The sequence below is a fragment of the Puntigrus tetrazona genome, chromosome 20 (assembly GCF_018831695.1).
Source record: "Puntigrus tetrazona isolate hp1 chromosome 20, ASM1883169v1, whole genome shotgun sequence".
In the NCBI taxonomy this organism is placed as follows: Eukaryota; Metazoa; Chordata; class Actinopteri; order Cypriniformes; family Cyprinidae; genus Puntigrus; species Puntigrus tetrazona.
Window position 1 is genome coordinate 24,792,616 of NC_056718.1, and position 8,782 is coordinate 24,801,397.

At 36.0% G+C, this 8,782-nt stretch overlaps 2 long non-coding RNA genes across 6 annotated transcripts in view; both read left to right on the plus strand.

Annotated features, from left to right (window-relative positions):
* Nucleotides 1-3,707, plus strand: part of LOC122324292 — a 40,056-nt gene extending 36,349 nt beyond the window's left edge. For 4 of the 5 annotated variants that reach the window (XR_006247135.1, XR_006247134.1, XR_006247138.1 and 1 more), the window contains 2 exons: nt 1,245-1,401; nt 1,632-1,935. This is a non-coding gene — a long non-coding RNA (uncharacterized LOC122324292). Of the gene's footprint in view, nt 1-1,244; nt 1,402-1,631; nt 1,936-3,412 lie in introns of those variants that run through there. The other variant, XR_006247137.1, reaches the window with a different exon arrangement.
* Nucleotides 3,708-6,554: 2,847 nt separating this feature from the next.
* LOC122324293 lies at nt 6,555-7,725 on the plus strand. Its single transcript, XR_006247140.1, has 3 exons — nt 6,555-6,682; nt 7,203-7,296; nt 7,561-7,725. It is a non-coding gene; the product is annotated as an uncharacterized LOC122324293 (long non-coding RNA).
* Nucleotides 7,726-8,782: the final 1,057 nt, after the last annotated feature.

Here is an 8,782-nt window from a genome sequence, read left to right on the forward strand (position 1 = left end):
TATAAAACCATTAAATGTGTCGTTTCTGTTTGGCAGCACCGTATGAACTCTAATCTAAGAAACGAATAAGCTTAAAAAGTGTTTTAATATGAGAAAGCGTTTCTACAAAAAAGTTGGAAAAACTTGGTGAAAGAGATTGTAAAACTACAGTAAGGTTCCATTACGGTTAATATGATAATTATTATTATTATTTAAAGGACCTGAGACTAACAATGAAACATCAACGATAACCAAGATTACTAAAAATATTGTAACAGATTAAGTTTGTTTATTTTATGCATTAATAAATATTAACTAATAGGACCTTGTCTTGTGAAAACAGTTTAAGTTGTAAACTACACTAAAAATCAAATGTATTGCAGTATGTTTGCAGTGTTTTTCACATTTAATTAACTTGATTAATATATTAAAATATATTCTTAATATAATATATTTAGATTATTAAATTAATGGGGAACTAAAAATTTAATTTGAAGATGTTGAAAAAAATGTGCGATAATAAAATATTCATAAGAAAAATTAACTTTACTTTATTGTGATATTTCATTAAATTAAATTATACTGTAAAATTATTTTTCAAAGTTGTAAATACTTATTAGAATTATAATTAGAATCGACCATCAGACTTTTATTAATCTAAAATTATTTTAAAAAATATGAACAGTATACTAAATGTTGAAGACTGCCAAAATTATTTTAAATTATATTGAAAATTAATTAGCAATTAATTAAAATAATCTGAAAATATTCTATTTTAGCGAAATGTACAAAAACTGTATTTTGATGCAAATTCTACCCTTATGTTTACTTTTATTGTGATATTTTAATAAGAGAAAATGTACTGTAGAATTTTTTTTTTTTTTTCAAATATTGGATTATGTTTTACAAGAAAATACTATTATAAAAAATTAAATGTGTTACTATTTTATTTGTAACTTAAAATAAACACCAAGTGTTTCATACACATTTTACACATTGTATTTAAAAAATTATTAGAGTATGCATATTGCAATAAATCAGTTTTCAGAGTGGACGGTTATTTTATTGTAGCTAGCATTATTCGCATATTCTAAAAAAATAAGCCACATATAAAGGTTACATGAACATATGCCGTATTCTGCTCAGAAAACAGATTTTCTCTGTCAGAAGGTAGCTACTTAAACACGTGACAGCAATAACAGACAGTGCCACATGCACACTTCCCATAATTCTGTGAATTCACCTCTCTCTTCCTGACCTAATAGCTTCCATTTACCGCTGGACCCTTTCCAAGGGAAAGTGTAGAGTTGGGCCAAAATCCGTGGACAGCTACTGATGAGATCTGCCGAGTCCAAAAATGTGAGCGCAATAAAACAACGGCATGAGGAAAAGCCGGGCGTCCTCCTGGGCTGCATTAGCGAGGTGAGATTATTCTGAAATTAGACTTTCTCGAATAACGCGCTTTGGAAGGCATTAAGGAAGACGGACGGTGTGCGCTTGAGCGTTCGCGAAGCGGAGGAGGACGAATTGTTCGAATAACAATATGGCGGCGGGGAATAGAATTATTCGGTGTAATTGTTCCAGATTCTTTAATTGGTCACGGCCTGAGCGCAATGTGCTGAAACGAACTAATGTCCTTCTCTGTGTTTCAGCGGTAATGCAGTGAGAGGCTGAGGATGTATCGCGTCGAATCTTTTCCTTGGAGCGCGGCTGGGATGTATTTATGGTTTTTCCTTTAGCAGCGAGCGGGTCAGAGGGCGACGTGAGGTCCTGACAGAACACAATCATCCATTAACGCTTAAACAGACATGAATGGAAAAAGGCAGCAGTTCAGGGTCATCAAATCAGATCCTACTTATGCAACAAAAGCATTACCACATGGAGGACAGAAAGCAGAGCCTCAGCAACACACACACACACACACACACACACACACACACACACACACACACACACACACACACACACACACACACACACACACACACAGATATCATCATCACTTTTCTTTTTTATGGAATCTAAATAAATAAATATTTATTTATTTATTATATATATATATATATATATATTTTTTTTTTTTTTTTTATTTAGAAAAAAATATATATATTTAGAATATATATATGTGTGTGTGTATATATATATATATATATATATATATATATATATATATACATGCATTTTTTAAATATATGTAAAGTATATATAATTATATCTATGAAATATTTAAATCATTTGCAAAACAAAGTTCATATATGCATTTTAAAATAAGTTAATAATAAAGTATTTTGTGATAAAAATAATATTAATTAATAATAATAATAATTAATAATAATTTAAATAATAAATAATATTCATATATATATAGCATAATTTATTATAGTATATTTTTAAAAAGTTTATGTTTACATTTATTATATTGCATTTGAATAAATTCAATGTTAATTAATTTTATTTGATAATTATTACGCAACGTAGCCTAAGGTTAAAAAAAAGTTCATAATTAGTAATGTCATAAAAGCCATTTTATTTGATTCTGTTAATACACAATATGGCAGCTATATTATAATTAAGCTTTAATGTTGGCTTTGGTAAAGTTATTATATAGATTATATTTAGGCCATATGTTGTTTTGAGCATTCAGAATATTTCGGTATCCTTTTCTGACCTCAGCAGAAATGTTGGAGGTCTCATAAACATGAGCTCTGAAAAGCACCTTTGATACGGAGAGCTGTGGAAAATCATACATCCCTCACATCTGCCGCACGTAAAGCTCCTGTAAACGCTTGGCTCATGAACGTTAGCTCCACGCCGCGCAGGCGTTACACGGACGCACGCTGATGTAAGATCCACATTGAGTCCCGCCACACACTGGCCCCTTTCAAATCGCCCGGGGCCGCGTGGATTGGGCCCCGCATTAACTGCAGCAGGTGCAAGGGAGCGCGGCTTGTTTTCCTTCACGGGCTCCTCAGGAAATCATAAAGCAAATATATTGCTGGGGGACGGTTTTCGGGGTGCCCTGTGAGCAAACTGAAAGGGGAAATGGATCAACGCACGGCCACTGAGGACGGTAAATCAACAGGCCAAAAGGAGAGCTGAATGTACTGTGGTGGCCCCCAGGGGCCCGAGCCCAAGGCCGGGGTTTCTGTCAGTCACGGCCCGGTGTTAATGTCAAAGCCAGCTGGGTCTGGCGCGGCCGTCGATTGCGGGAACTCCACTAGAGGCCATCGTGTCACAGGAAAAGCAGCTCGAGTCAGGGATGATTTGCATCCGATGCAGTTCGACAAAGAGATAATAAAGATGACAAACACGCTTAGTGTTTTTGACATTCGGAAAATAGTTGGAAAACATCTTCTCGGCCCGTTCTCAACAAGCCGGCTTGCTTTTTGCTGTGCCGCGAGAAACGAATAAAACGCGCGAATCTGTCTTTCAGATGGGAATCGATCGCGAGGGGTCGGCACGCTTCGGAGGAGCCGCTTTGACCAGGACGAGGAGGTCAGAGGTCAAGTTCACCTCGTATCCCGGTGGTTAGTTGGATTTCATTGCATCTTTCCTTCAGCTTACGTGTAATAACTTGAGGAGGGGGCACTAAAAACTCTATTATGAATGGTGCCAAATAATAAAGAGGTAATAGTAGAGAAAAGTGTTTCTGATAAACCTGACATTTGGGGAAAATGGACGTTTTTTTATATGCATTATTAAAATGATAATACGTAGGTAAACAATAATATTTGCTGTTAAAAAATCAGCTGTGTAAGAATAATACCTTTCTAAAATACTTGTCGCCCATTTATTTATAAGCACTGATCAAAGTAAAAAATGTATTTATATAAAACAACATAATTTGTTATAGCACACACTCTGGAGAAGGACACAGAGGTTAGAGGTCACGAATCCCGTGGTGATGCTTTATTTAATGTAATAAGGGTTATTAATTTTTAATTTAGTCATTAATTTTATTAAAATGGACAGTAGAGGAAAACAGCTGACGCTAATTGTTTAAATAATCATAGAAGAAAAAATAAATTTCGTATAGTGTGCGTTTTATCGTTATATTGCAAGGAAATTCTGATATTTGGTAAAATGTTTTAACTTTGCTATGTTTAACGTCATTGCAGCTGAAATTGTTCAATAAGAAGTACAAAATCTTTACTGGAGACGCAAAAGGTGCTGGATATAATCTTTACCAAATTGACCGCATAAAAGATATTTAACACTAACTGTCTAATAAAACGTAATGCAATAATTAAGGAGGCACTACTTTAGAGATGCCTGGAGGCAGAGGGGACACTTGTGATTTGGTGGCTTAAAATACTGTAAAAATGGCGTAAAGTATCCAAAAATCAGTAAGCAATAAAGCTGGTGGGACGCCAGGAATGACCTTTATTAAATTAGCAAGCATTAAATGACTGTTTGTTGATATTAACTGTTACATGAAATGTGACCTTATTTTATTCAGAAGAGTAACATTTTCACGCACTTCTGAATAGCTTGCAACAAAAGCAGAAACGTATAAAACTCGGTCGATGCAAGTGATCTTGATTTTTTTCAACTCAGCTCATCAGCCGGTTTTTCCACCAGCGCATTCACCTCAGTCTCAGCTGACACACACACACACACACACACACACACACTCGATGCCAACCGCTGAGATCCTCCCCATTCGTTCTTGGGGCCCTAAAACAAATACTCCCTGTCGCTTCAGCATTAAAAGAGCTCAAATTCACTCGCGCAAGTGCGTTTTCAAGCTCCGCTCATCAGTAAGCGACTGACTCCTAACGAACGATTTTTACTTTTCGCGTGAATCCTCTGCACACGTGGAAGTAAGAGGCCTGCGCTCGTAACGCTATACCTTCCCAGGACGGGCCTTTCAGGGCTTTTAGACGCAAGTTGTCTTGGCTTCTCCGTCCGATTGAGCGATTCAACACATCGTATATAGAAACAGCTGCGCTGCAAATGAGCCCCTGCCCGGTGACTTTGATGAATGCGCTGCGCGGGCCCCGGGACGACGGCCTCCCGCGAGCTCCTTCGGCCCCGTCGGGTTAAACGTTTCTCAACGGCGCGCACGTCTCTCTCAGCGCGCTCCTCGTCCGCCGGCTCTATCGGCGAGCTGGAAGCAAATTATGAAAAACTCCGACATGGCGGGGGAAGTGCAATTCAAGCTGTGTAAATATGAATTCATATACAGACCGCCGTCCTCAAGAGCGGTTTAAATCATAAGCACATTAGGCATTGTACATAATCCCGGCCGCATGCATAAATCACGGCGCTGCTGCAGTAATGAGTGGTAATGCTGGGAATACACTAACTATGAGAGCGTTCGCTGTTCGTGACCCCTCGTGACAGACGCCTGACTGCGTTCCTCTCCGAGCCGCAGGACCAATCGTCCCACTTCCAGGCGCGATTAAGCGCATCCAAAATGAACGTTTTTGTGTACATAGTATATGTGTGCGTGTGCTTTTTTACGTGTATATAAATACGCGCACGTGCAGTATTTATTTTGAAGATTTGCACGAGTAGTTGATGCATCCTGTGGTGAGGTAAAAAAATTTAATTGCGCTTTTTGTAGGTAGATACATTTCTCTCATGCTATTTTGTAGTTTGTTTACATGATGCATGTGCGCGCACGCTTTATTTATATGTTCGTATTTTATATATATTATGCATAATATAAAATATAAGAGTTTTTGTGTACGTTATATGTGTTTATTTGTTATGCGTGTATATAAATATGTATGTATATGCGTAGTTGTCAATGTGTCTTATGGTGATGTAAAAATAAAACAGTAACAGTAAATAAAAAAACACTTAACACTGAAGATAAACCTCTCGTGCTATTTATGTATATGTTTATATATCAATAAATGTATATATGTGTGTATATATACGCATGTATATATTTAAGAATTTATATATGTGTGTGTGTGTGTGTAGAATATATAATATAAGAATATACATATATTAGTGCTGGGCAACAATGATAAATTGCCTACAGAATAGTAGTTTTTGTATACATAATAAATGTATGTGTGTACTGTGTTTATTATGTATATACAAATACACATACTGTATATATTTAGAAAAAATTTACATGTTAATTATATACATATGTGTGTATATATATATGTATGTATTTCATATATAAAAATAAACTATTTTTATTAAATATATGCATGCATGTTTATTTAAATATACACAGTACAAGTAGGCCTACATATATTATGTACGCAAAAACGTTCATTTTAAATTAATCACGATAAATTTGTATTATATATAAATGTGTTCATATGAAGAATTTTTGTTTTCATTCAATTTAGGAAGTTTCTGTAAATGTAAAAATATATTCTATTGCAATTCTACGATGATACGCGCAGCTTGTTTTATTGGGCATTGGTGGCTTTATTTAATTTAAATTTAGGCTAGCGTTAATGTATGCTGCCTATTTGTTTTGTCCAACGTTTTCAAAACCGACAAGCTTCAAAAAAAAAAAAATTTGGTTATTAGTTTTTGGTTTTTATTATTGGCCGTTAATAAAGCGGCGAACCGACGTCACGCGCTCTGGGCGGGAAAAGAGCGTGACGGTCACGTGCGGAAAAGAGCGGCAGGATTAAACTCGATTCGGGTTCGTGAGAGAACCGGCTGCAAACGTCGAAATCATCGAGTCGTTGATATAAAAACGTGCTCGTCTCTTCTTTTGCTGCAGGTAAGGTTCACGCAGGCTCCTCTCTTCACGTTTGATCGGATGTTCCTGTGAATTTAACGACTAGAAAGTTTGCAGCAGCTTGTGGTGAACTGTACTCGTAAGAGAATTACGTAAAGTACGTGAAGTACGTAAAGTACGTGACGAGAAATTCTCGATCCTTATTGGTCAATCACGTCAAGCAGCGGTATGCGATTTTCTGATAATGGCTGCCCGTTAATAACATTTATTTATAATTTTGTTTTTGCTATGTAATAATAATTTTTTTGTACTCCTTTTTACTCCTTTCTTTTTTTTTATCAGTGGAAGCTCTGATAATCTACATCTTTAATTTTATATTGCGCAATAATGGCTAACTGGTTTGTTAGTTGTAGCTCAGTTGGTCTGATTGGTTCGCTTCTATTTTATTTTTTTTTTATTAAGGTCTATTTGACACATTGTAAAGATTTTTATTTTCATACGTTGCAAGCTGTGCAAAGGCTGTATATGTGGCAGAATAATGTGATTTATATACATTATTTAGATGTTTTGGACTCCATTGGTGAGCCAGCGATGGGATGCTGCACTTCTCCAAACCTGATGAAGAAAAGCTCGTCTATATCTCGGATGACCCGAGGGTGAGTGCATTTTTAACTCTAATTCTTGGTCCCTTTTAATACTTAAACCAGCACAACTCTAGGAAAGCGTGCACACAGACTACAGTCGCACTTCAGGTGTTTATGACTCTGATTATTGGCTAAACGAGAACTTTATAAGCTCGTAAGCTGTCGCAAGGAAGCGTTTTGGTTCACACGGACCGAGCATATTTATATACGTTTGTGAAATGGCTTATAAGGCGAGGACTTCTCGTTTCACGAAACCATCCTTTCTTTCTTGCCCAGTCTACGGTGACACATCTTCACAATAATTGCGGTCTGCATTGAGGTGTCGCAACTCTTACGATGTGATCTAAACATTTCAACGGCCGGGCCAGTGATGTTGCAACTTATTGGAGGTGTCTTGAAAGAGAACTGAAACCCCTCATTTTAGAGTAGGCAGCTGCCTATGTGTACATGTCCTTGGTTTCTTACTGTGTGAAAGTGGTTGTAACTTCTCTAAATCACCAGAGCATCAGGTAACCAAAGGAGAAAGAGAATTGTCCTTTAAAATCTTTAAAGGTGGAACAAAAAGCTTGTAGATTAACCACGCGCGACTCCATCATTTGTTTTTACTCGCATATTGGTAATCCCGCTCTAAAAATACCTGTATAACTAGTCTTTTTTAGTTCGGAGGTCTTCGATTAGCGAAACCACAGTTATTGTTCCAGCTTTTCTCCATGCAACTGTATTAATACCACTGTGGCAAATGAACTTCCCTAATCTGGAAATGACACATTGTCTCATCTTCCTGTTTCTCTTTATCTGAGTCTTTGCACATCGATTATCACACACGCTGTCATTAACTGCGCGTCTTTTGGTGGGGGCAGATAGAGGAAGTGTGCTTCTAAGTCGGTGTTAAGAAATAGTTAGCACTTCATCAGTATCCTCTATTAATATTTCAGGGTGTAATAAAGCATCCTTGCGAAACGTGTCCTTTTAGGCGTTGGTCGACCTCCTGACCCCTCGGCTGTAATTACTAATCGGCCCTTGTTGTGATAATTAATGACTCATTCCAAGCGCTGGATATGGAGTTGGATAAAATTCCCAAGCGTTGCTGTCGGATGTAGAAAAGGTTTTGCGATGCAAGCTGAAATGCCTGATTTGAAATGAGGCCTGTATCGGACGTTTCAAAAAGCGGAAATATTACTAAAATTTAAAATAACTTACGAAGTTGTGTTATTGATCGAAACTTAATTTTCTGCATCATCACTCCAGTCTTCGGTGTCACATGATCCTTCAGAAATCATTCTAATATACTGATTCATTCTAACACACTTCTTCTTTTTTTATATATATATATATATATATATATATATATATATATATATATATATATATATATATATTTATATATTATATTTATTTATGTATATTTATATATATAATTGTTTATTTTTTTTATTATTATTATTATTTATTTATTTTTTCTTCTCTTATATACTTATATACTTATATATATTTCTTA